This window comes from Pleurodeles waltl, chromosome 7, assembly GCF_031143425.1.
Source record: "Pleurodeles waltl isolate 20211129_DDA chromosome 7, aPleWal1.hap1.20221129, whole genome shotgun sequence".
Lineage (NCBI taxonomy): Eukaryota > Metazoa > Chordata > Amphibia > Caudata > Salamandridae > Pleurodeles > Pleurodeles waltl.
In genome coordinates this window covers 589,040,987-589,068,772 of record NC_090446.1, presented here as the reverse complement: position 1 = coordinate 589,068,772, position 27,786 = coordinate 589,040,987, and the positions used below count along the sequence as shown (strand labels likewise).

The 27,786-nt window shown below is 46.0% G+C and overlaps 1 non-coding gene across 1 annotated transcript; it reads left to right on the top strand.

The window, feature by feature from the left end:
* The first annotated feature begins 15,704 nt into the window (after positions 1–15,704).
* Positions 15,705–15,838, top strand: LOC138247503 (U8 small nucleolar RNA). Its single transcript, XR_011194536.1, has one exon. It is a non-coding gene; the product is annotated as a U8 small nucleolar RNA (small nucleolar RNA).
* Positions 15,839–27,786: the final 11,948 nt, after the last annotated feature.

Here is a 27,786-nt window from a genome sequence, read left to right as displayed (position 1 = left end):
AGTGGTTTGTGGTCTGTCTGAACAATGAAATGAGTGCCAAACAAGTATGGCCTCAACTTCTTCAGTGCCCAGACCACAGCAAAGGCCTCCCTCTCTATGGCAGACCAATGCTTTTCTCTAGGGGTCAACCTCCTGCTGATAAAAGCAACAGGTTTATCCTGGCCCTCAGAATTAAGTTGTGATAAGACTGCCCCTACCCCTAATTCAGATGCATCAGTTTGGACAATGAATTTTTTGGAGTAACAGGGGCTTTTCAGGACAGGTGCAGAGCACATGGGTTGCTTTAGCTCCTCAAAAGCTTTCTGACAGTTTTCTGTCCATAATACCTTTTTAGGCATTTTCTTTGAAGTGAGGTCATTAAGAGGGGCTGCTATGGAGCCATAGTTCTTTATGAACCTCCTGTAGTACCCTGTGAGGCCTAAAAAGGCTCTCACCTGAGTCTGAGTTGTAGGGGGAACCCAATCTATAATAGTTTGGATTTTCCCCTGAAGTGGTGAAATCTGTTCTCCACCTACCAGGTGTCCCAGATAAACCACTTCCCCCTGCCCTATCTGGCACTTTGAAGCCTTGATAGTGAGGCCTGCCTTTTGCAGGGCCTCCAAAACTTCCCATAGGTGGACCAGGTGATCATCCCAGCTGGAGCTAAAGACAGCTATATCATCTAGATATGCTGCACTAAAAGCCTCCAGCCCTTGCAGGACTGTATTCACCAACCTCTGAAAAGTGGCAGGTGCATTTTTCAAACCAAAGGGCATTACTGTGAATTGGTAGTGCCCTCCAATGGTAGAAAATGCAGTTTTTGCTTTAGCATCCTCTGATAATTTGATCTGCCAATACCCTGCAGTCAAATCAAAGGTGCTTAGATACTTGGCAGATGCCAGTGTATCTATTAGCTCATCTGCCCTGGGTATAGGGTGAGCATCAGTTTTTGTTACCTGGTTGAGACCTCTGTAGTCAACACAAAATCTCATTTCCTTTTTTCCATCTTTGGAATGAGGCTTTGGTACAAGTACCACAGGAGAGGCCCATGGACTTTCAGTGTGCTCAACCACTCCCAGTTCAAGCATTTTCTGAACCTCTTGTTTTATGCAGTCTCTGACATGGTCAGGCTGCCTATAGATCTTACTTTTGACAGGCAAGCTGTCTCCAGTATCTATAGTGTGCTCACACCAAGAAGTGGTACCTGGCACAGTAGAAAAGAGTTCAGAAAACTGACCCAGAAGATTTATGCAGTGGTCTTCCTGCTCAGCAGTAAGACAATCTGCCAAAACTACACCTTCCACTAGAGCATCTTGTTCTGTGGAAGAGAAGAGATCAGGGAGAGGGTCACTCTCTTCTTCCTGTCCTTCATCTGTTGCCATGAGCAGGGTGAGATCAGCCATGTCATAGTAGGGTTTCAGGCGATTGACATGGAGCACCCTAAGGGGACTCCTGGCAGTGCCCAAGTCAACCAAGTAGGTGATTTCTCCCTTTTTCTCAACAATAATGTGAGGACCACTCCATTTGTCTTGGAGTGCTCTTGGGGCCACAGGCTCCAAGACCCACACTTTCTGCCCTGGTTGGTACTGAATCAGAACAGCCTTCTGGTCATGCCATTGCTTTTGGAGTTCTTGGCTGGCCTGAAGGTTTTTACTGGCCTTTTTCATGTACTCAGCCATCCTAGATCTAAGGCCAAGTACATAGTCCACAATGTCTTGCTTAGGAGCTTTTAAAGGTTGTTCCCAACCCTCCTTCACAAGTGTTAGAGGACCTCTTACAGGGTGTCCAAATAGGAGCTCAAAGGGGCTGAAGCCCACTCCTTTCTGGAGTACCTCCCTGTAAGCAAAAAGGAGGCAAGGTAACAGGACATCCCATCTCCTCCGGAGTTTTTCAGCGAGTCCCATTATCATTCCTTTGAGAGTTTTATTAAACCTCTCAACCAGTCCATTTGTTTGTGGATGATAGGGTGTGGTGAACTTGTATGTCACACCACATTCCTTCCACATGGCCTTTAAGTAAGCAGACATTAAATTGCTTCCCCTGTCTGATACCACCTCTTTTGGGAAGCCCACCCTGGAACAGATTCCCAGGAGGGCCTTTGCCACTGCAGGAGCTGTGGTGGTCCTTAGAGGAATTGCTTCAGGATATCTGGTGGCATGGTCCACTACCACCAAGATAAACCTATTGCCTGAAGCAGTAGGAGGGTCAAGGGGGCCAACTATGTCAATCCCTACCCTTTCAAAGGGAACCCCAACCACAGGCAGTGGAATAAGGGGTGCCTTTGGGGTGCCACCTGTTTTGCCACTGGCTTGACAGGTGACACAGGACTTACAAAATTCCTTTGTGTCCTCTGACATTCTTGGCCAATGAAACAAGGGAACAAGCCTGTACCAAGTTTTCATTTGTCCCAAATGTCCAGCTAAGGGAATGTCGTGGGCTAGAGTTAGGAGGAACTCTCTGTATTGCAAGGGAATGACCAATCTCCTGGCTGCTCCAGGTTTAGGGTCCCTTGCCTCAGTATACAAGAGGTTGTCCTCCCAGTAAACTCTGTGAGAGTCACTGACATCCCCATTTTGCTGTTTGACAGCTTGCTGTCTTAGACCCTCTAGTGTGGGACAGGTCTGCTGTGCCACACTCAGCTCCTCCCTGGCAGGCCCCCCTCCACCCAAAAGTTCAGCAGTGTCTGCTTCCAGCTCCTCTGGTGTAGGTTCTGCACAGGGTGGAAATTCTTCTTCCTCAGAAGTTGAATCCACTGAAGAGAGAGGGATAGTAGGTAGTGTTTTACCTTTACTAACCCTAGCTTTAGGGAGCACTTGGTCCATTGTCCCATGATCCAAGTCACCCTGTCCTTTTTGCTTTTTGGCATGAGCCCTTGTCAAAGCAAAAATATGCCCAGGAATGCCCAGCATTGCTGCATGAGCCTCCAACTCCACTTCTGCCCAAGCTGATGTCTCTAAATCGTTCCCTAGTAGACAGTCTACAGGTAAATCTGAGGCAACCACAACTTTCTTTGGACCAGTAACCCCCTCCCCAGTTGAGATTCACAACAGCCGTGGGGTGGCTAAGAGTGTTGTTATGAGAATCAGTCACTTGGTACTGGTGACCACGTAGGTGTTGTTCAGGGTGGACCAGTTTCTCTATTACCATGGTAACACTTGCACCTGTGTTCCTGTAGGCCTGAACCTCAACACCATTTATTAGGGGAAGTTGCTTGTACTTATCCATATTAAGGGGACAAGCAACCAAGGTGGCCAAATCAATGGCACCTTCAGAGACTAACACAGCCTCTGAGGTCTCCCTAACAAGACCAACCCCAACTAAATTACCAAAAGTGAGCCCAGCTACTCCCTTGGATTGGCTATTAGTAGGTTTGCTCCCACCACCACTGCTATTACTAGGGGCACTAGGTGTAGCAGTAGGGGTTGTAGTGGTAGGAGGCCTGGTGCTTTTCTTTGGACAACTGGGATCAGTTGTCCAATGGCCTTTTACTTTACATAAATAGCACCATGGTTTCTTCACTTGATTTGAAGAGGATTTGGGCCCACCGCCCCCACCAGAGTGTTTTTGTGGGCCTGATGAAGACTCATTTTTAGATTTGTCCCCACCCTTGTCTGAAGACTTACCATCCTTCTTCTTGCCATCCTTGTCACCCCCTGTATGAACTTTTCTGTTCACCCTTGTTCTGACCCATTTGTCTGCCTTCTTTCCCAATTCTTGGGGAGAGGTCAGATCTGAGTCCACTAGATACTGGTGCAACAAATCAGACACACAATTATTAATATGCTCTCTCAGGATTAAGTTATACAGGCTTTCATAGTCAGAAACTTTACTGCCATGTAACCACCCCTCCAAGGCCTTCACTGAATGGTCAACAAAGTCTACCCAGTCTTGTGAAGACTCCTTTTTGGTTTCTCTGAACTTGATCCTGTACTGTTCAGTGGTTAAGCCATAACCATCTAGGAGTGCATTCTTAAGAACTGTAAAATTATTGGCATCACTTTCCTTAACAGTAAGGAGCCTATCCCTACCCTTTTCACTGAAAGATAGCCATAGGATAGCAGCCCACTGTCTTTGAGGGACCCCCTGTACAACACAGGCCCTCTCAAGTGCAGCAAACCACTTGTTAATGTCATCCCCCTCCTTGTAGGGGGAACTATCTTGTGCAGATTCCTAGAATCATGCTCTTTTACAGGATTACTATCTGTAATACTGCTGCTGCCACCATGGGGTCCAAACCCCAACCTCTGTCTTTCTTTTTCCAAGTCAAATGCTTCCCTGTCTAGATCCAGCTGTTGCTTTTTCAGCTACAGCCTGGATACTTCCACTCTCAATCTATTGAGTTCCCTTTCTAACACTCTGTCTTCAGGGTGGGTAGGTTGGGCATGCTTTGACACAGAAGAATGGTGTGAATGAACAGAGGGAGACCTGTCCCTAACAGATGGCACTCTAACAACCTGGCCTCAAGGAGTAATTTCCCTACTGTGATGTGAACTCACATCAGTACCAGCCCTGCTAGGTGGCCTGCTAAGGGGCAGGTTGGAAAGGTTCCCTTCTAACACTTTTACTGGGGGTGCCCCAGAATCAGAGTGTGAACCATCAGCAAATTTCTCACCAGATGTGCCAGCTATGGTCTTATCATGTTCAATGAGCATATTAACTAACAATTCTCTAGAGGGATTCTTCCCTACCCCTAAACCTCTATCAATGCAGAGACTCCTTACACCTTTCCAGTTAAGGTGGTCATAAGCTGTGCTGGCCAGATCCAGAGTTTGACCTGTACCAGACATGATAGGAAAAGGTTTAAGGGACAGAAAAAGAAAGAAAAAGTTTCAGAACTTTTTAAGGAACAGAAAAAAAAACTTTTTCAACTTTTAAGAACTTTTTGAAAGTTTTAGAGGTACTTTTCAGCACTTAGCAAAGGAGTAAGAGAAGAAAAGCAAAACTTTTTGGTTAGGTGTACATACACTGAACTTGTTTTGTATATTTTTCTCTTATGAAAAGTACAAAATGACAAAGTGGTAAGTAGTTGCAAGTACTTATCCCACCGCTGCACAACCAATGTAGGAGGCTGGCCTGGTTTGTAGTGGTACCAAGGGGTACTTACACTCTGCACCAGGTCAAGTTATCCCTTATTAGTGTAGAAGAGGTGTCTAGCAGCTTAGGCTGATAGAAAAGGTAGCTTAGCAGAGCAGCTTAGGCTGAACTAGGAGACGTGTGAAGCTCCTACTATACCACTAGTGTCATATGCACAATATCATAAGAAAACACAATACACAGATATACTAAAAATAAAGGTACTTTATTTTTATGACAATATGCCAAAAGTATCTCAGTGAGTACCCTCAGTATGAGGATAGCAAATATACACAAGATATATGTACACAATACCAAAATTATGCAGTAATAGCAATAGAAAGCAATGCAAGCAATGTACAGTCGCAATAGATTGCAATGAGAGCACATAGGGATAGGGGCAACACAAACCATATACTCTAGAAGTGGAATGCGAACCACGAATGGACCCTAAACCTATGTGACCTTGTAGAAGGTCGCTGGGACTGTAAGAAAACAGTGAGGGTTAGAAAAATAGCCCACCCCAAGACCCTGAAAAGTGGGTGCAAAGTGCACCTAAGTTCCCCAGAGAGCACAGAAGTTGTGATAGGGGAATTCTGCAAGGAAGACCAACACCAGCAATGCAACAACAATGGATTTCCGGACGAGAGAACCTGTGGAACAAGGGGACCAAGTCCAAAAGTCACGATCAAGTCGGGAGTGGGCAGATGCCCAGGAAATGCCAGCTGTGGGTGCAAAGAAGCTGCCACCGGATGGTAGAAGCTGTGGATTCTGCAAAAACGAAGAGGACTAGGAACTTCCCCTTTGAAGGATGGATGTCCCACGTCGTGAAGAAGCTTGTAGAGGTGTTTCTGTGCAGAAAGCCCGCAAACAAGCCTTGCTAGCTGCAAGGGTCGCGGTTAGGGTTTTTGGATGCTGCTGTGGCCCAGGAGGGACCAGGATGTCGCCAATTGCGTGAGGAGACAGAGGGGGTGCCCAGCAAGACAAGGAGCCCTCTCAGAAGCAGGCAGCACCCGCAGAAGTGCCGGAACAGGCACTACGAAGAAGAGTGAACCGGAGCTCACCCGAAGTCACACAAGAAGGCCCTACGATGCCGGAGGACAACTCAGGAGGTCGTGCACTGCAGGTTAGAGTGTCGGGGACTCAGGCTTGGCTGTGCACAAAGGAAATTTTGGAAGAGTGCACAGGAGCCGGAGCAGCTGCAAATCACGCGGTACCCAGCAATGCAGTCTAGCGTGGGGAGGCAAGGACTTACCTCCACCAAACTTGGACTGAAGAGTCACTGGACTGTGGGAGTCACTTGGACAGAGTTGCTGAGTTCCAGGGACCACGCTCGTCGTGCTGAGAGGGGACCCAGAGGACCGGTGATGCAGTCTTTTGGTGCCTGCGGTTGCAGGGGGAAGATTACGTCGACCGACAGGAGATTTCTTCGGAGCTTCTAGTGCAGAGAGGAGGCAGACTACCCCCACAGCATGCACCACCAGGAAAACAGTCGAGAAGGCGGACGGATCAGCGTTACAAGGTCGCAGTAGTCGTCTTTGCTACTTTGTTGTAGTTTTGCAGGCTTCCAGTGCAGTCAGCTGTCGATTCCTTGGCAGAAGGTGAAGAGAGAGATGCAGAGGAACTCTGATGAGCTCTTGCATTCGTTATCTAAAGAATTCCCCAAAGCAGAGACCCTAAATAGCCAGAAAATGAGGTTTGGCTACCTAGGAAGCAGGATAGGCTAGCAACACAGGTAAGAGCCTATCAGAAGGAGTCTCTGACGTCACCTGCTGGCACTGGCCACTCAGAGCAGTCCAGTGTGCCAGCAGCACCTCTGTTTCCAAGATGGCAGAGGTCTGGAGCACACTGGAGGAGCTCTGGGCACCTCCCAGGGGAGGTGCAGGTCAGGGGAGTGGTCACTCCCCTTTCCTTTGTCTAGTTTCGCGCCAGAGCAGGGCTGGGGGATCCCTGAACCGGTGTAGACTGGCTTATGCAGAAATCTGTGCCCATGAAAGCATTTCCAGAGGCTGGGGGAGGCTACTCCTCCCCAGCCCTGACACCTTTTTCCAAAGGGAGAGGGTGTAACACCTGAGGAAGTCCTTTGTTCTGCCTTCCTGGGCCAAACCTGGCTGGACCCCAGGAGGGCAGAAACCTGTCTGAGGGATTGGCAGCAGCTGCAGCTGCAGTGAAACCCCGGGAAAGGTAGTTTGGCAGTGCCCGGGTCTGAGCTAGAGACTCGGGGGATCATGGAATTGTCTCCCCAATGCAAGAATGGCATTGGGGTGACAATTCCATGATCTTAGACATCTTACATGGCCATGTTCGGAGTTACCATTGTGACGCTATACATATGTCGTGACATATGTATAGTGCACGCGTGTAATGGTGTCCCCGCACTCACAAAGTCCGGGGAATTTGCCCTGAACGATGTGGGGGCACCTTGGCTAGTGCCAGGGTGCCCACACACTAAGTAACTTGGCACCCAACCTTTACCAGGTAAAGGTTAGACATATAGGTGACTTATAAGTTACTTAAGTGCAGTGGTAAATGGCTGTGAAATAACGTGGACGTTATTTCACTCAGGCTGCAGTGGCAGGCCTGTGTAAGAATTGTCAGAGCTCCCTATGGGTGGCACAAGAAATGCTGCAGCCCATAGGGATCTCCTGGAACCCCAATACCCTGGGTACCTCAGTACCATATACTAGGGAATTATAAGGGTGTTCCAGTATGCCAATGTAAATTGGTGAAATTGGTCACTAGCCTGTTAGTGACAATTTGGAAAGAAATGAGAGAGCATAACCACTGAGGTTCTGGATAGCAGAGCCTTAGTGAGACAGTTAGTCATAACACAGGTAAAACATACAGGGCACACTTATGAGCACTGGGACCCTGGCTGGCAGGGTCCCAGTGACACATACAACTAAAACAACATATATACAGTGAAATATGGGGGTAACTTGCCAGGCAAGATGGTACTTTCCTACAACAACAAGCTGCTCCTCCAGGTCCGCCAGCTCCCGTCTAAGCGCCCTTAGCACCCTGTGTTGCTTAGCGAGACAAATTCCATGTATTACGACCCTGAAAGCTTCCTATGGAGTGCCCGCCGAGGACACTGAACCCTGATTAACATCGAAGTAATCCACAATAGCAGTGTGGATCTCTTCCCTGAAGGCCCGGTCCCTCAGCGCCCCACAGGGCAACCTCCACGAAAACTCCCGGCCGGGGCCCCAAGGCACATTCAGCTCCAGCAGAACCGGCGAATGATCCGATATGGTGCGAGGTATATGCTCAATTGACTTCGTCCAGAGCTCCACATCTGTGGTGCCCAGCCACCTGTCGATTCTGGACCAGCTGCCATGTGTGTAATTAACACATGTGTCCTGTCTATCCCTGCCATGCTTTGCCCTCCACAGGTCTACCAGAGCACCCTCAGCCATAATATAAGACAATGTCCTCGCGGCCACTGTGTGCTGAGGACTGGCCCGGCTCTCATGGTCTGCCTCCGGGTCCAGGACCACATTGAAATCACCACCCCATAGTAGAGACCAGGGCCCAACGAGCCAATCAATCGCCAAATTTCCCCTAATAATTCAGGGTCGTCAAAATTGGGGCTGTAGATTGACACCAGACAGAACAGCCTATCGTACAAAGTACCCTTCAGCATTACATAGCGACCCTGCGGGTCCGCAAGCACCCTGCCTGTGCGCCACGGCAGCCCCTTCCTGATCAAGATCGCCACATCCAGCGCATAGCTCAAGTACACCGCTGTACCGCTCTTGCCAATCCAGCCAGCCTTCACCCTTGCTCTCATTCCCTCAAGGGTGAAGACAGGCAGTCCTTGGAAACTGTTGCAATTGCTGGCTAGAGATTCAGTTTGCAAGATTCCTCCAGGACTCCTCTGCATCCTCTGCTTCAGCTTCTGACCGTTGGATCAACCGCAGACTGCTCCAGGAACCACTGTCACTGTAACAAAGTATCCAGGACGACTCCCGTGACCTGCAACTTCAGCTCCACCCAGCTATTGCAATAGTTTCCAAGGTGGGCAAGCTTTGAGGACTGCCTGTCTTCACCCTGCACCAGGAGAACCGAAGGAATCTCCCTTGGAGTGACGGAGTCACTTCTCTGCTTCAGCAGGCACCTCTCTGTGACGTCAACCGGTACTCTGGGACTCCTCCCCTGATGACGAGCGTGATACCTGGAACACAGGTTGTAAGGAAATGCCTCCTTGGCATGGTTACCCCCTGAATTTTTGCCTTTGCTGATGCCAAGTTATGATTTGAAAGTGTGCTGAGGCCTGCTAATCAGGCCCCAGCACCAGTGTTCTTTCCCTAACCTGTACTTTTGTTTACACAATTGGCACACCCTGGCATCCAGGTAAGTCCCTTGTAACTGGTACCTCTGGTACCAAGGGCCCTGATGCCAGGGAAGGTCTCTAAGGGCTGCAGCATGTCTTATGCCACCCTGGGGACCCCTCATTCAGCACAGACACACTGCTTGCCAGCTTGTTTGTGCTAGTGGGGATAAAAAGACTAAGTCGACATGGCACTCCCCTCAGGGTGCCATGCCAACCTCACACTGCCAATAGGTATAGATCAGTCACCCCTCTAGCAGGCCTTACAGCCCTAAGACAGGGTGCACTATACCATAGGTGAGGGCATAAGTGCATGAGCACTATGCCCCTACAGTGTCTAAGCAAAACCTTAGACATTGTAAGTGCAGGGCAGCCATAAGAGTATATGGTCTGGGAGTCTGTCATGCACGAACTCCACGGCACCATAATGGCTACACTGAAAACTGTGAAGTCTGGTATCAAACTTCTCAGCACAATAAATGCACACTGATGCCAGTGTACATTTTATTGTAACATACACCCCAAAGGGCACCTTAGAGGTGCCCCCTGAAACCGTAACCGACTACCAGTGTAGGCTGACTAGTTTTAGCAGCCTGCCACACACCAGACATGTTGCTGGCCACATGGGGAGAGTGCCTTTGTCACTCTGTGGCTAGTAACAAAGCCTGTACTGGGTGGAGGTGCTTCTCACCTCCCCCTGCAGGAAAAAACACCTGGCGGTGAGCCTCAAATGCTCGCCCCCTTTGTTACAGCACCCCAGGGCACTCCAGCTAGTGGAGTTGCCCGCCCACTCCGGCCACAGCCCCACTTTTGGCGGCAAGGCCGGTGGAGATAATGAGAAAAAAAAGGAGGAGTCACTGGCCAGTCAGGACAGCCCCTAAGGTGTCCTGAGCTGAGGTGACTCTGACTAATAGAAATCCTCCATCTTGCAGATGGAGGATTCCCCCAATAGGGATAGGAATGTGCCCACCTCCCCTCAGGGAGGAGGCACAAAGAGGGTGTAGCCACCCTCAGGGCTAGTAGCCATTGGCTACTAACCCCCCAGACCTAAACACACCCCTAAATCGAGTATTTAGGGGCTCCCAGAACACAGCAAGATAGATTCCTGCAACCTAAGACGAAGAAGGGCTGCTGAGCTGAAAAACCTGCAGAGATGAGGGAGACACCAACTGCTTTGGCCCCAGCTCTACCGGCCTGTCTCCCCACTTCTAAAGACACTGCTCCAGCGACGCGTTCCACAGGGTCCAGCGACCTCTGAAGCCTCAGAGGACTACCCTGCATCTAGAAGGACCAAGAACTCCCGAGGACAGCGGCTCTGTTCCACAAAGTCTGCAACTTTGCAACAAAGAAGCAACTTTGATACAACACGCGTTTCCCGCCGGGAGGGTGAGACTTTGCACTCTGTACCCGACCCCCCCCGGCTCGACTTGTGGAGAACAAACACTACAGGGAGGACTCCCCGGCGACTGCGAGCCCGTGAGTAGCCAGAGTTGACCCCCCTGAGCCCCCACAGCGACGCCTACAGAGGGAATCCAGAGGCTCCCCCTGACCGCGACTGCCTGCTTCAAAGACCCGACGCCTGGTAAGGACACCGCACCCGCAGCCCCCAGGACCTGAAGGATCCGACCTCCAGTGCAGGAGCGACCCCCAGGTGGCCCTCTCCCTTGCCCAGGTGGTGGCTACCCCGAGGAGCCCCCCCCCCACTTGCCTGCCTGCATCGCTGAAGAGACCCCTTGGTCTCCCATTGGATTACATTGCGAACCCGACGCCTGTTTGCACACTGCACCTGGCCGCCCCCGTGCCGCTGAGGGTGTACTTTTTGTGCTGACTTGTGTCCCCCCGGTGCCCTACAAAACCCCCCTGGTCTGCCCTCCGAAGACGCGGGTACTTACCTGCTGGCAGACTGGAACCGGGGCACCCCCTTCTCCATTGAAGCCTATGCGTTTTGGGCACCACTTTGACCTCTGCACCTGACCGGCCCTGAGCTGCTGGTGTGGTAACTTTGGGGTTGCCCTGAACCCCCAACGGTGGGCTACCTTGGACCCAACTTTGAACCCCGTAGGTGGTTTACTTACCTGCAAAACTAACAAATACTTACCTCCCCCAGGAACTGTTGAAAATTGCACTGCCTAGTTTTAAAATAGCTATTTGCCATTTGTGTGAAAACTGTATATGCTATTTTGCTAATTCAAAGTTCCTAAAGTTCCTAAGTGAAATACCTTTCATTTAAAGTATTACTTGTAAATCTTGAACCTGTGGTTCTTAAAATAAACTAAGAAAATAAATATTTCTATACAAAACCTATTGGCCTGGAATTGTCTTTGAGTGTGTGTTCCTCATTTATTGCCTGTGTGTGTACAACAAATGCTTAACACTACCCTCTGATAAGCCTACTGCTCGACCACACTACCACAAAATAGAGCATTAGAATTATCTCTTTTTGCTACTACCTTACCTCTAAGGGGTACCCTTGGACTCTGTGCATGCTATTTCTTACTTTGAAATTCTACATACAGGGCCAACTTCCTACACAGGTGGTGGACCGAAGTGACCCAAACTGTCCAAAGGTCCAGCTGTCCAAATTTGGTGGAGGTAGGAGCTTGCCTCTCAATTCTGCGACAGTGCCCCTGTGCACAGCGTCTTCTGCAGCTCCTTGGGCTTCTGTGCACTACTTCGAACAGTTCTTCGTGCACAGAGTAGCCCAGGTCCCCAGCACTCCGTCCTGCGACGCACAGCTCCCTGAGTTGTTCTCCGCCAGCATGGGATGCTCCAGTGTAGTGCTTTGGGGACCGCATTTTGCATCGTCTTTGTCCCCGTGTTCTGGTATTCCAGTGGGTGCTGCTGGTCTTCTAAGGGCTCTCTGAAGTACTTGAGAGCCCCCTCTGTCTCCTCATGCCGAGTTGAGACACTCAGGTCCATCCTGGGTCCAGACAGCTCCTCTTTGATGCAAACCGCGTACTTGCTTGAACCCAGGCTTGTTGGCGGAATCCAGCAATGCAAACAGCCTGCATCCAACAGCTCGACGTGGGACATCTCTTGCACCAAGCAGGAACTCGCAGCTATTTTCTTTGGTGCATTTCTGTACTTTTCTTCCAATCTGAGAATCCACTTTTGCACCTTCTTCCAGGTTGGCAGGGGGTCCTGTTCTTCCTGGACTCTTCTTTGACTTCTGGGCTTGGTCTCCTCTCTCCACAGGTCTTCAGGTCCAGGAATCCATTGTTTGTTTCTAGCAGTCTTGCTTGGTTCTTGCATAATTCTTCATCACGACTTGTAGTGTGTTCTGAGGAAACTTGCTGTACTTTACTCCTGCTTACCTGGGCTCTGGGGTGAGGTAATTTACTTACCTATGGTGTTTTCCTACACTCCCAGTGCCCCTCTAAACACTACACTTGCCTAGGGGGGAATTTGACATTCGCATTTCACTATTTTAGTATCTGGTTTGTGTTGCCCCTAGCCCATTGTAATCTACTGTTTGCACTGTGTTATGACTGTTTACTTACCTGATTTTGGCTACTAGTGTATACATTGTGTATAATACTTACCTCCAGAAGGAGTATTGCCTCTTTGGCCTTGTGTCACTAAAATAAAGTACCTTTATTTTTGGTAACACTGAGTATTGTCTTTTATTGTGTATAAGTGCTGTGTGACTATAGTGGTATTGCAAGAGCTTTGCATGTCTCCTAGTTCAGCCTTGGCTGCTCTGCTACAGCTTCCTAGACAGCGCAAGCTGCTAGACACTGCCTACATTTCACTGAGGTGGATCACTGGACCTGGTATAAGGTGTAAGTACCTCCGGTAACCCACTACAAACCACGCCAGCTTCTCACACTATCTGACTCAGAAAGCCTAGCTCCTGGCTGTCAGCAAAGACTGGAGCAGGTCTTTTTTCAAGGTATTCAGACTTCAAAAGGTACAAAAGCACAGCTACTTATCCTTGGGTTTTCAGGATCATTTCTAATGGTAAAACGTCTATATCTGAAGATCCTTCTAGGTTCAAGGAGTGGCTCAGTAAACAAAGTGGACGAGAGAGGTGATTTTAAAGCTGGTGTTTGTTAATTATAGATGTTTCTAATATCTATAGTAAGGCCCAAATTCTAACATTACATATTAATGTTTGTTTGCTATTTTCATGCTGGCAATATGTCTGACTTGCTTGTTTCTTGTATACTCTTTCAGTTTGTAGTTCTTTCTCTTTAGTTGCCTTTTGTTCTCTGTGCGTCCAGTTTACTCACTCCTTTTCTTTTAGCTTTGTGTACTACATTTCATGCAAATTGCAGCATCTTAATTTTTCTGCTTAGTTTCCATTTCGCTTCTTTTCCATATTATTCATCATGGACCACGATCTATGCGTGTTTAAGTTGTTATGTGTGTATGATACTCGGGCCATAAGGTGAGTTGGAACGGAGCTTGTGTATTAAGAATGTCATTCCGCTCTAAGGAACAGTGTACAAAATGGAATATAAAATGGTCAAGTTATGCTTTAAAATGCTGAAAGTCGAAGTTCATGGTATTTTCCTGCTCAAGGTAGCAGTATACAACAAGCATTTACAATGCAACGCGTCTCGCTTTTGCTCATGTTAGAGCTGATCGCGTTGTAAACTCCTAACCCGACTTTTCACCTATCGGGCAAAAGTGCATTTATGTACATAACCTGAAAAAGTGAAATTAACTATGTAAAGCGCTCGACTTCTGCCAAGCGAGATCGCGCTCGTAAATTAGAGAAAAAGAAGTCCACAAGCCAGATGGAAAACAGCGAGCCTTGCGTGTTTTCTGTACTTGGTCGCTGCGCTCGAGGAAAAGGCATGGCGTATGCGTGCCTTCGACTAATGAAAGCAAGCAGATTTTATTAGGCAAGCTCACGAACCAATAAAAAACACTGATGTGAAGTTGACAGGGCTCAGAGCCTTTTTCTAAATACAAAAGCGTCTTGCTGCGATACGCGTGCGCATGCAACGCAGGCTCGACCCTAAAAAGTAGTCCACGAACCGGATGGAAAACAGCGAGCCTCATGCGCTCGAGGAGGGCTAACCACCGGAAAAGGCATTACATATGCGTGCCTTCCACTAATGAAATCAAGCTGATTCTAACAGGCAAGCCCACAAACCAATGAAAGACACTGACAAGACTGGACGGGGCTCCGAGCCCTTTTTAATTCCTAAAGGGTCTCGCAAGCACATGCGACGCAGGCTCATGCGATGCAGGCTCGACCCTAAAAAGGAGGCTATGTACTGTGTTTATACTATAATACATGCAAAACGCAAACCCCAAAAAAAAACAAAGCTGTTGCTATATGAAATTCCAGCAGGCTCTGCGGTAATAACCTACATTCAAGGGACGGGTTTCTCGTATAATGTGCAAATGTTGTTTTCCTCTCTGCTCAGGTTCTGATTGGCCGCAGCTGTGCGCTTGACGAGAGAGACGTAGAGGGAAGACGGGTAGTTAAAGCTGTGGAACACAGTAGATATATTTCCATATTTCTTTTAAACAAAATAGAGTTATATTAAACAAAAACATTTGAGAAGAGGGTGGTGACTGACGATCTGTTCGTATCTACTGTTCTGGAATATTTGTGGGAAGTATATTTTCAAACGGCATGAACACTTTAGTAAGTCATGCAAGGAACAACTGACTCTTTCAGTACGCATGCGTATTGACAGTTGGAGGCTTTCTGAGTCAAAACATCTCAAAATCACATTACGGCACACTGCATCGCAAACGTGACATTGAAAGCAATTGTAGTGAAACAGCATCGCATGGATTTTTCATTTGTTTTTATTATTCGTCTATCGTTGAATCCATCTATATTTAAGAATGTCATAATAGGTATCTACATAACTTCTGAAAAAAACAAATTGTAATAACAAATTGAACTTTTCAAAGATTTACGTTTGAAAGTTTGTAAGACAGGCTTTTCGCTGCCCAGCTACACTACACGAAACATGTTTAATTTCAAAACTGACCTTTGTCTACTGTCGAGAATGTTTTTTGTGAATTGCAACATGGCTGCCTTTGTTAGTTAAGCGCATCTATTGAACTACTGATTCTCCCACTCCTCCACCCCCTCTAACCCTCCCCCTCCTACTTAAGATGACCTTGTATGTAAATAACACTCGCACAGACTATTGGGAACTATAGAGAAAGCAGTTTGGATACATTTTTCCGCGCTTATTCATAACAATAACGTTAAATAACATTACATTTCATGGCGTTTCGGAATGCGAATAAGCAATAAAAAAATCCTTATAAATGTTAATGGTCTTGCACTATGTTTCTCAAGATCTCAGTACATTCACTACTTTATGATAACAGTTTGTTTGTATCGTTAGTGAGATTAATCATTACCTGTTGCTTTGTTTGGAGATGTAGAACATGATGATAGGACTTGGATGAGAATTTGATTATGCTCTTCAATTTTGAGGTGTCTAACAACCATCTTAGGGTCTCCTGTCTGGTTTCACTGACGATCTTAAACTATGGGTAAATAGCAGATAATTAAAAATAAGCATTTGCAATGTTTGATCATGTTAGCGCTGATCGCGTTGTAAACTCCTAACTCGACTTTTCATCTATCGGGTGAAAGTGAAATTAACTACTGCCACACTGAGCCCGATGGAAAACACTTCCATGTTTTCAACACACTTCCATGTTTTCTACACTTCGCATGTTTTCTGAGCCCGATGGAAAACACTTTTTTTTCCATGTTTTCTACACACTTCCATGTTTTCTACACTTCGCATGTTGTTTTCTGAGCCCGATGGAAAACACTTTTTCTACACTTCGAGCCCGATGGAAAACACTTTTTTTCCCATGTTTTCTACACACTTCCATGTTTTCTACACTTCGCATGTTGTTTTCTGAGCCCGATGGAAAACACTTTTTCTACACTTCGCATGTTTTCTGTACTTGGTCGCTGCGCTCGAGGAGGGCTAGCCACCGGAAAGGCATGACGTATGCGTGCCTTGCGTGCCTTCGACTAATGAAAGCAAGCAGATTTTTATTAGGCAAGCCCACAAACCAATAAAAAACACTGACGTGAAGTTGACAGGGCTCCAAGCCCTATTTCCTTTATTAAGATAGCCAGTACAGTGCAAGGGAACAGGTCTGTACAGTAGTCAACTGACCACAAGAGAATTCCAACATCGTGGACATTGGAACTCCCTTGCGTCATTAGCCATACATTCCATCAAGGAATGTGCTTACACACACAACACATCCCCTTTCCTTATCTTAAAATAAATAACCAAAAGATAAACAAAATAAAGAACAAAAACAAAACAATTCAAAGCTAGAATACAAAGATGATAAAGTTCCCTGAAATGTAAAGATGGAAGATTACCCCTCAAGTATATATCCTAACACATAATCCTTTAGCCAACCCGGACGTGTCACCTTCCTCTTCTCCACACGCGTAGCATCTTCCACATCACATTCCGAATCAGTACCCTCACACGTTTCGCTTTCATCATAGTTAGAACCATTTTGGGACGCGGGCAAAATGCAATCACCCTCTCCTGAAGTCCTAACACCTTGTAACTCATCTTCTAACCAATCAGATCTTCCTTTCTCAATCTCAGGACCAACAGCTTCCCGCACAATATACTCCTTATTGTTAATTAAAGCAATGCGTTTGAGATTCCAAACCTTTCCATTACTCAATCTAACAGCATTATGCAATACTTCCATCACTTGTTCTGGTTCAAAATATTGGCTTTCATTCTTCTTAACTCTATAAGGTTTCTTAACCCGTACCCAATCTCCCACAGAAATCTTTATAGGTTTCACATGATGAGATTGGTCATAGTACGACTTGTTTTTTTCTTGCGTTTTGTCTAAATTATCCCTAACCAATTCCAAAGACCAATGCTCCACACCCACATCACACAACCACGCAGGATTATGCTTACCCCTGGGTTTCCTGCCTCTCATAATGACAAAAGGACTCAATCCAGTAGTTAGATTTGCAGTAATTCTGTACGCCCATACAGCTTTAAATACAGCTGTGTGCCAATCGCCTTTACTCATAGAGCTCTGAATAACATTTTTGATGACTCTATTGAATCTCTCCACAGTACCATTGCCACTGGGATTGTACAAAGACGTAGTTTTGTGCTTAATTCCCACTCTTTCAAAATACATTCTAGCAGCATCTGAAACAAATTGCACACCATTATCACTTAACAATTTCGCTGGAATACCTTCGGATAAAAATACCTTGTCCATAAACTCTAGCGCACTAGCAGTGTCCGCTCTTTCTATTATACCGATTTCAGGCCATTTAGAAAATAGATCGATAAGAACAATCACATATTCTTGTTTGTCCCCTACAGGACCAAACAAATCTACCGCAACACATTCCCAAGGTTGTTTAGGTAAGAGAACTTGTTCCATGGGTGGTCTCAAGGTACACAAACTTTTGTCCGCCGCTGAACACACCTTACAGGATCTTACAAACCTTTCCACCGCTTTGTCTACTCCCGGCCACCAAAATAAATCCTTAACAACTGATTTGGTGCGAACAATGCCAAAATGACCTTCATGACACAGATTCAAAACAACATCCCTCATACCACACGGTGGAATAATTGTATTCCCCCTCAAGATGATGCTTCCATCTACGGACAGTTCATGTCTAACCTCCCAAAAGTGCTTACTCTGCTCTGTAAGTTGGTCCTTCCTAGGCCAACCTTCCAAAATGAACTTCCCTACCATTTTCAAATCAAGATCCTTATCCATCTCATTACCCCAAGAGTCCTTATCCAGAGAAGAACTACCAGCATTATGTATGAGAGCAATGCTATAATCCTCCCAAGGATCATCCACACAACTTTCCAACGGGCCTGGCAACCTTGATAAACAATCTGCCATCAAATTGTTTCTTCCAGGAACGTACACAATGCAGTATATGAAATCTTTCATACACATGGACAGTCTCAAAATGCTCGCAGAAGCCAATACACTACCTTCTGATGTAAGTAGTTTAATCAAGGGTTTGTGATCACATTTAATAGTGATGCTCTTACCCCAAATAAATGTACGAAAGTGTTCCAAAGCCCAAGCACATGCTAAAGCCTCCTTTTCAATAACTGAGTACTTCTCCTCAGAAGGTGATAGCGATCTGGAAGCAAACAATATTATCCTCTCCCTTCCATCTCTATCTTTCTGACATAAAACTGCACCTAACCCCTTATTGCTAGCATCAGTAGTTATCACAGTATCTAGTTCAGGGTAAAAACTTTCTAAATTCGCAACTTTGCTCAAATCTTCTTTAATCTTCTCAAATTCCTGTTCACATACCTCACTCCAAATAAAATGAGCATTCTTTTTAAGAAGAAGTCTTAAATTATAAACCCTACCAGCAAAATTTGGGACGAATTTCGCACAAAATTCTGCCATCCCCAAAAATGATCTTACTTCTTCCTTCGAAGTGGGGGTCGCTGCACAAACAATGGCGTTAACCAACAAAGCTTTCGGTTTCACACCATCACCACTGATCTCATGCCCCAAATACTCCACGCTTCTCCTGGCAAACTTGCATTTGCTCAATTCTACAGTCAAACCCTTACTCTCCAACACCCCCAAAACATGTCTCAATCTTTCATCATGCACCTTTCGATCACACCCGAATACCAAAATATCATCTTGGAAACACATCACTCCTAAAGATTTTCCGAATAACTTATACATCAGTCTTTGAAAAACTGCAGCTGCTAGTCCAAAAGGCATCCTTTTGGACTGGAAACATCCAAAAGGCGTGATAAAAGCTGTCAGATTTCTCGATTCAGTTCTCAAAGGAATCTGATGATAAGCAGCAGATAAGTCAATTGTAGAGAACCAACTTGCACCTTTTAGAGTGGAAACCATTTCAGTGATCTTTGGTAAAGGAAAATGATCAATTACAATATTTTCATTTAAATATCTCAAAACGACACATAAGCGGATCCTCCCATTGCTGCGTCGAGCGATAACCACTGGCGAAATCCACTCTGCATTTTCTATTGGTTCAATAACGTCCATCCGTACCAACTTCTCCAATTCTTTAGAAACTTCATCCCTTATCATTAAAGGTACCGATCTCACTTTATGAATTTTCGGAATGGCATTCTTCTTTAATACTATTTCATGTTCAAAACCTGCCAATTTTCCTAACTGTGTATCAAAGTCTTTAAGGAATCTTCTTTCCATTTCAACAGCTGAAGGAAACCCATCATCAACTATTAACACTTTTTCTCTGCTGTTGGGATCCAGGATCATCTGAAGTTTTCCTTGATCTTTCCATCCAAGGACTGATGGCCGCCTTTTTGATACATACAGTTTCCTCTGGTACACCTATTTTTAAAGGAGAATGAGAGCCATCTGAAACCTAGCAGGTCAATTTTGTCTCCAGTATAGCTTTCTGGCCAGACATCTGGTTGTGACAATTGTTTTCCTAATTTATTCACGAATGTTGTATTCCACACTTCTTCATTCACAATGGTGAAGGGTGAGCCAGAATCGGCATACAAAGTAATCGGAATTCCACCAATCTCCATATCACACATTGGTTTCCCTTTGGTCTCTGCATCAGTTATATTCAAGATAAAATTCCAGTCTACAGTATGTTATGTTATGTTATGTTATTTTTATTTGTACCGCGCACAGCTGCCCCAGCAAAGGGGCGTCCCGGCGCTTTGAGAAGGTAAACACAACACAGCACTAAAAACGGGCAAAAGAAGAAAAAACACAACAAATAAGCTTACACAAATAAAAAGGTCTTAATAGCACGCCTAAACTGAAGGAGCTCATCAATGGCCCGGATTTGTGGAGGAAGAGAATTCCACCAACACGCTGCCAGGACTCGAAAGGAGCGGCCCCCAATTCTGCTCAGCTTAAAGCGCGGAACAACTGCTAAGTTCTGGCCTAACGATCTAAGAGTGCGAGAGGGAACATAAGGAATCAGCAATTTCTCCATGATTTGCGGGGAAGTACCCTTTAAGATTTTAAATGCAAGACAGAGAACCTTAAATCTAATCCTCTGTTGCACAGGGAGCCAGTGGAGAGAGCGCAGAGTATTGGACACCGAACATCGCCTGGGGAGACCAGTCACCAGTCGGGCCGCACCGTTTTGAACCCGCTGGAGCCACCGAAATTCTGACTGGTTTATCCCCGCCAATAGGGAGTTGGCATAGTCCAACCTAGACAGCACTGATGCTTGAACCACCAGCTGTCTTGTAGGTGCATCAAAGAATTTGAGGATAGGTCGAAGTCCTCTGATAATGCCATAGCAAGAAGCCGCCACCTTCTTGGTATGACAGATGAAACTCAGAGAAGAATCAAACCATACCCCCAAGTTTTTTATCTCAACCGCTGGGAGGGGAGTCACACCCAACTCCGAAGGCCACCATTTATCATCCCACAAAACCACCTGTTTACCAACCACCATAATCTCCGTCTTTTTGGTGTTTAACTGGAGACAGTTGGATTTCATCCAGTTAGCCACTTCCCGCAGACCATCACAAAACCTGGGAGCCTCCAGGTCTGAGTCCCCACTCAGTGTGACCGCCAGCTGCGTATCATCTGCGTAGGACACCATGGTTAGGCCCCACCGCTTGACGACCGCAGCCAACGGTCTCACATACAGATTGAAAAGGGTGGGACTCAGTGAAGACCCCTGTGGGACTCCCTGGTCTAACGGGTAGAATGACGACTTACCGGGCGGGATCGCCACCTGGAATGACCTATCCGTAAGGAAGGACCGAAACCAGTACAAGGCGGAGCCAGAGACGCCCACCTCCTCAAGACGCCGAACCAGAATTCCGTGCGAGACTGTGTCGAAGGCGGCACTAAGATCTAATAACAACAGTGCCGCCGTCCGACCGGAATCCATCACGGAGCGCAGATGCTCGACCATCGAGAGGAGGGCCGTCTCTGTACTATGACCCGCGCGGAACCCGTTCTGGGTAGGATCAAGAATGTTAAACCTACCAAGGTGGTCTGTAAGAGTGGCATTCACATGGGCCTCTGCTATTTTCGTGGCCCAAGGAAGAAGGGAGATAGGGCGGTAGCTTTCAGGTTTAAGGGGGTCAAGGGTCGCCTTCTTCAGAATTGGCGTAACTACTGCCTGCTTCCATCTAGCAGGAACCACTCCAGAAGAAAGGGACAGGTTGATCAAGGACAGTACCGGGGAGCGGCAAACCGGTGCCAGAGTCTTAAGTTGGGCCGGTTTCAATGGGTCAGCCGGAGAGCCAGACTTAATTTTGGCGCTGAGATAGTCAAACATCTCCAGAGATAAGGGGGGTAAGATGGAAAGACATTCCCCCTCACCTAAGGTGCGACCAACCTGCTCTAGCATCAGGGAACCCGTTGGGAAAGTGCGATAGTAACGTCTCTAGATTCAGAAGAATATTCTTCATTCTCAGTTCCTGTGTGAGCATCACCTTCCGATATACACTTAACTATTTTCTTTATACTCCTGCAGACTTTTGCAAAATGGCCCATAATACCACATATGCTGCATTTCAATTTCAAGGCCGGGCACGACTTAGCGTATGCCAGATGCTCCTTACTGTCGCAGCTATAACACCTCTTCTCACTATCATTGCTCGGTGATGTTTTCTGTTCCTTCAGTGTTCTACGATTAGTAATTTTGTAAATGTTGTCAACACTCCTCTCTGTTGATTTTAATTCTGAAACACACCTTTCAGAAATTTCTGCCTTCCTTGCAATGGCCAATATCTCCTCCAGCGGTGAATCACCATTAATCCATAATCTTTCTTGAATGGATTGATTGTTGCCATGCATAACCACCTGATCCCGTATCAGATCATCGTGTATATGACCAAATTTACAATCAAGGGCCAATTTTTTTAAGTCTGCCACATAGTCATCCACAGACTCCCCTTTCTCTTGTTTCCTTTGGAAAAACTTATAACAAGTAATTCCAACACAAACTTTTGGTGCAAAATATTTGTCAAGATCTTGCATTGCAACATTAAAAACACAAGTATCACCACTTAAAGAACCCTTCTGCATCTTGTTGTACGTTTTCAAAAAAATGGGCCCCAACGAATGTAGCAAGAGTCTCTTCTTCTGTTCTGCAGGCATTTTATTCTCAAGATCAATGGCCCCTATATAGTTAAAAAAATAGTCCTTCCATTCAGTCCATTTAACTGGTGGAGTGTTCCCTGCAGCCCAAAATGCTTGTGGTGGAATAATAGTAAAATTAGGCTGTGCAGGCTGTGCAGGCTGTGCCATGACACCCACACTTTAATGCACAATTCAGTAATTGCCACACCTTAATGTACAGTTCAGGACCTGTTCCCTTTTCTTTCTTTTTTTTTTTTTGTTTTAAATAAAAGCTTGCTGCTTCTTCTTCTTCTTTTTTTAAAAATGTTTATTGCTAGTCTTTAATTTAATGTCCTTCCACTTCTATCGTACTTATGTACGAAATGCTGACAATTGTGCTCGTTGCCTAGGGACTGCCGGGCAGCATGCAGCTAACAATGTGCAGAGCGTCTCTAGTTGCCTAGGAGACGCTCCGCTCGTAGACCGTGCCGTAGCGCATGCGTCAAGTGCCTTAGGAGACGCGAGAGGAATGCGTCTCCGTATGCTTGGTGACGACGCATGCACGTTGAGCGGCTCGTGGCTCCAACGGTTTCCGCTTGCGCGTCACGTCTCCAAAAAAAAACAATGTCTAATTTTAAAAAAAAGATGAAGAATAAAACCTGTTTGACGATGATGTCGACGAAAGCCAAAGGAAAGAAGAGTAGACACGCGCGTACTCGGGAATCCTGCTTGGACGCTGGTCACGTCGCGCTGGTCACGTTGCGCTGGTCACGTCGCGCTGGTCACGTCGCACTTATAACCACCTTCGTCGCCAGATTGTAGTAGTGCGATCGTCGACATAGATGAAGCCAAGGAACCGAGGTGAGTACTTTTTCCTTTATTAAGATAGCCAGGACAGTGAAAGGGAACAGGTCTGTACAGTTGTACGTCCTGGCTCAACTGACCACAAGAGAATTCCAACGTCGTGGACATTGGAACTCCCTCGCGTCATTAGCCATACATTCCATCAAGGAATGTGCTTACACACACAACAAAAAGCGTCTCACTGTGATACGCATGCGCGAGCGCATGCAACGCAGGCTCAACCCTAAAAAGGATCACGAAGTTCGCAAAGGGGTGTTTAATTTGCACGAGGGGATCAGAAGGCAACAAATGCTTGCATTCTAACAGCAGTCTTACACTAATGCAAGTGGCATCTGATTTTAAGAAGTGAGGGGGGGGTCCTTAAACATTTGACTGTGTAGCAAGGTAAATGTGTTGAAAGTTATTGCACTACAAAATATTAATGTTTTGCCAATAGCACTCTTGGGGAAACATAAAATGGATTTATGAAGCGTTTCGCAATGCTTTCAGGAGCGCTGTGGCGGAAAGGAAGGCACCGCAGTTCGTCTGCTTAGAACAACACAGAGGAGTTTGGTTTCCAAAACTTAAATAATTCAAAAATAATAAAATAATGACAGGATTATTTTTTGAGCATCTATTTAATTACTGCACGACATACCCAATCGGCAGACAAGATGGAGTAGAGAAGAAGACAAAGTCGTGGGTACTACGACCTGAAGCTCACTTTTATTTATGGAAAACAGTGACTGGGTGAATGAGATTACCCTAATGAAGGTGCCAAGCAGCAGACATTTTACCGATCTCTTTCAGTTTAAATTGAATACGATTTTCTGTGGTAGCTGTATTATTCTACGGTTATACAAGACAGAACCTTAGTAGTTAAGTTATTTTTTCGGTCCAAGGCGCCTGAAGAGGCTGAACGTTGAAAAAAGATTAAATGGTTTGAGGAATTACATACACATCTGGTCGAGACTTTGTATAGTAACATCTGATACCTTTCTGTTCTTATTAATTGGATCTAAACTGTTGTTTTAGTTGTGCAATTGTTATATAGTTGCATTCAGCGCTGGTCTGGGTTGTTGTTTGATTCTAATTTATGTTGGGCTTGCTAGCGTGTACCAGAGTGATTGAGACAGAGGCTGTGGGACTGCAGGCGGGTTCATCATTCATTTCCATAAACATTAAAATGTCCCCGCACACGTGCTGGGTCCTAAAACAGCTCAAGAGAGAGAGAAAAAATATTTCGAAGAAAAAAGAAACAATGCTTATACATTTGCAACACTTATTTCTATTTTTGTCTTATAAGAAAGCGTAGCAAAATGCTAAAGGTTAAAAAAAACTGAGGGCCTGATTTATATGTTTTTGGCGGTATGCATACTCCGTGCCAAGATAATGGTAATTTCGCTAAATTTTGATACAGGTGGACCTTAGGTTTAATCACGGTGGAGACGAAGGACTCTAAGGCAGCCCCACGGAGTTAAGGCAATGGAGGCAGACCTCCAGTTCGGCCTATTTAATTTATATGGGCAGTATTTGTGTTGAGTTTTCACTGCCAGTCACTGCCAGGAAAACCCTGGTAGAAAGGGGCAGTGAAAAGTGCTAGATGATCCCCTCACCTTGGGAGAGGACTCCCATGGCGCAGGAAACATTTACTTTATTAGTTTCAAAAAGAAAAATCACTCTTAAGGGTTTTCTTTTTGAAAATAGGATGACAGTTCCTAGCAATGACTTTAAAGGAAATTATGGTAAAACATATGACAATGTCACAGTGTATGCTGCTATCCCTGCAAGGATGAAAAACTGACACCACAGCTTTAAAGACTCCCAGTGCTTCAGTATCTGATCATGCTCTCACAGTCGCAGTTGTTCTAGTACATTTGTACGATAGAGACAAAGGATACTTGTACAGAAATCCATTGTCTTCATTTATTTTTTCCACCAAGAAGGGGAAAGGATTTCTTATGACTTCAATAAAGATTCCCCTGAAAGAGAAGAAAAAGTTACTTACCTGAGGTAACAATCTTTCAGTTGGATACTCTGTATAGCTGTAGCTTCCTTACCTGTAGAATAAGCCCAGGCACCAAATTTGGCTGGAAACATCAAAGCTATCATGTTTGCTGGTAGGGGGTGTTTGCTTCGTTTTGACACGAGAAGTGGCATCAAATAAAGTCACTGAACCCATATAGCACCCATATGGTGCAACAATATCAGTTTACATCCATTATTTCCCATTATTTCCCAGCCTTCAAGCAAACGTATGAAATGACATGCCAAAATATTAGTGAAATCTTATTAACTTTCCCCATAGCACATCCATCAAACTGGGAGGAGGGTGGGTTGCTGAGGAATCTGTAGGAAGGTAGAGTATCCACCAGAAGGGTTGTTACAGTAGGAAAGGATCTTTATCTTCTGATGGATACTTCTACCTTCAGATTCCTCCCCTGTAGAGTAGATTCCATAGCAATCCCTTGCCACTGGAGAAGGGTTGATGCACGATTAAACAAGGAATTCTTGCAAAACCGACCTGGCAAAGTGGCCGTCCCAATGGACCTCTGAATCCAGGCAGTAAAGCTTGGGGAACGTATGTAGGGATGCACACATTGCTACTTCGCAGATCTCTGCTATGAGAACACCTCTGGCAAGAGCAGAAGTGGTGGCTTTCACTGTGGTGGAAAAGAATCTCATAACTTCCAGAAGATCCTTTTTGGCCAAGGTGTAGCAAGTTTGATTTAGAGAATGATCCTTCTTATAAGGGTTCTCTTCTGCCATCTCCTTTTTGACTCCACAGTACTCATATGTCCTGGGTAGGGTCCAAGTAGTAGTTGGCCGCCTGCCTAGGATCCAGCCTGTGCAACCACTCCTCCTTAGTGGGATGGGAAGTGAGGTAAAAGTAAGTAGGGTGATGGACCGGCCCAGGTGAAATGGAGTTATTACTTTTGACAGGAAAGTAGGCATGGTTCACAAAACTAACTTGTCAAGAAAAAAAGAAGTAAGGGATGGTTGGGAACTAAGACCTTGTACCTCGCTCACCCATCTGGCTGAAGTGATTCCTACCAAATATGCACTTTTGAAAGTCAACTTTGTTAAGAGACAATTATGCAAGGACGTAATGGAGTCCCCATAAGTAAAGCCAAAACTAAATTTAGGTCCTGGTGAGACACAACAAATGAAGTTGAAAAATACATACTTGTCAACCTGTTTAAAAAACACATAACAACAGGGGATTCGGAAAGGGATGGCTGGTACAGTAGACAGAGGAATGCTGATAATGTTGCCAAATACTCCTTGGCGGTATGTATGGCATAACCCTTCTGAGCAAGAGAAAGTGCATATTGCAGGATCTGAGACAATTTGACCTGCTATGGGGTCTACTTTGTTGCCCACACACAATGCAACAAAGCTGCTCCATCTCCCAGAGTGAGTGGATTTGGCGAAGAGCTGAAACACTGACAAAATGACATCCACCACATTCGGTGGCAGCTGAAATGAATTCAGATGTCCCTGTTCAATTTCCAAGCATGTAGGTGGACGCCCAGGTTTAGGATGCAGAACCTTCACCTCCGACTGGGAGAGGAGACCCGGTCTGAATGGCAGCTTGATCGGGAAACGTAGAAAAACGCAGGAGTTCTGCATACCACACCCTCCTTGGCAAATCCTGGGCAATGAGAATGATTTGATCCTTGTCTTGGCTTATATTCCTCAAAACCTAAGAAATCAAGGGAATGGTGGGAAACGGGTAGCACAGCTGAAAATTCCATTTGAACTAAGAGCATCTCCCAATGATCACCTAAACAGATACTGGAAGGCACAAACTGATGGCAATGAGCATTGTCCAAGGAGACAAACAGGTCCACCTGATAAATGCCCCACTTGGCGAAGATGTCCTGGACTACCTCTCGTAGAAGTCACTGGGCATGACTGGCAAGAAATGGCAGCTTTGTCAATCAGAGACCTTTATAGGTGATTGGCAGTTACCCAGATCCCCTGGTGGTGTGCCCAAGACCACAGTCTCAGTGCCTTCAGACAAAGGAGGTGAGACCCTACTCCTCTTTGCTTGTTGACGTACCACATCATTATGTGTTGTTGTCAAGATCTAGACAGACTGATCTTGGATGGATAGGAGGAAGACCTTGAGCGGCAGCCGAATTGCTCACAGTTTCAGTAGGTTGATGTGAATTCCCTGTTCTGGAGACCAGAGACCTCTGATCTAGATGTCTTCCACAAAAATTTTGCACCCCAAGGTGGAGTCGTCCATCCAAACTGTAGTCACGTTTGGAGGGCGAGTGAAGGCCAGCCCACAAATGAGGTTTGCTTCGCTCTCCTACCAACTCACTTTTGCCACAGTGCTAAGGGAGATCAGGATGGTGTACGCCCGTCCTCCTCGTACTGCTACCACTGCCTGCAGAGGCTCCATTGAAGAGTGCTTATTTATCAACTCATAGGCATGACTAGGAGAATTCAGGAAGCCAGCAGGTCAAGGCATCTTAGAACCTTCAGAACTGCAACTAGCGTACCTT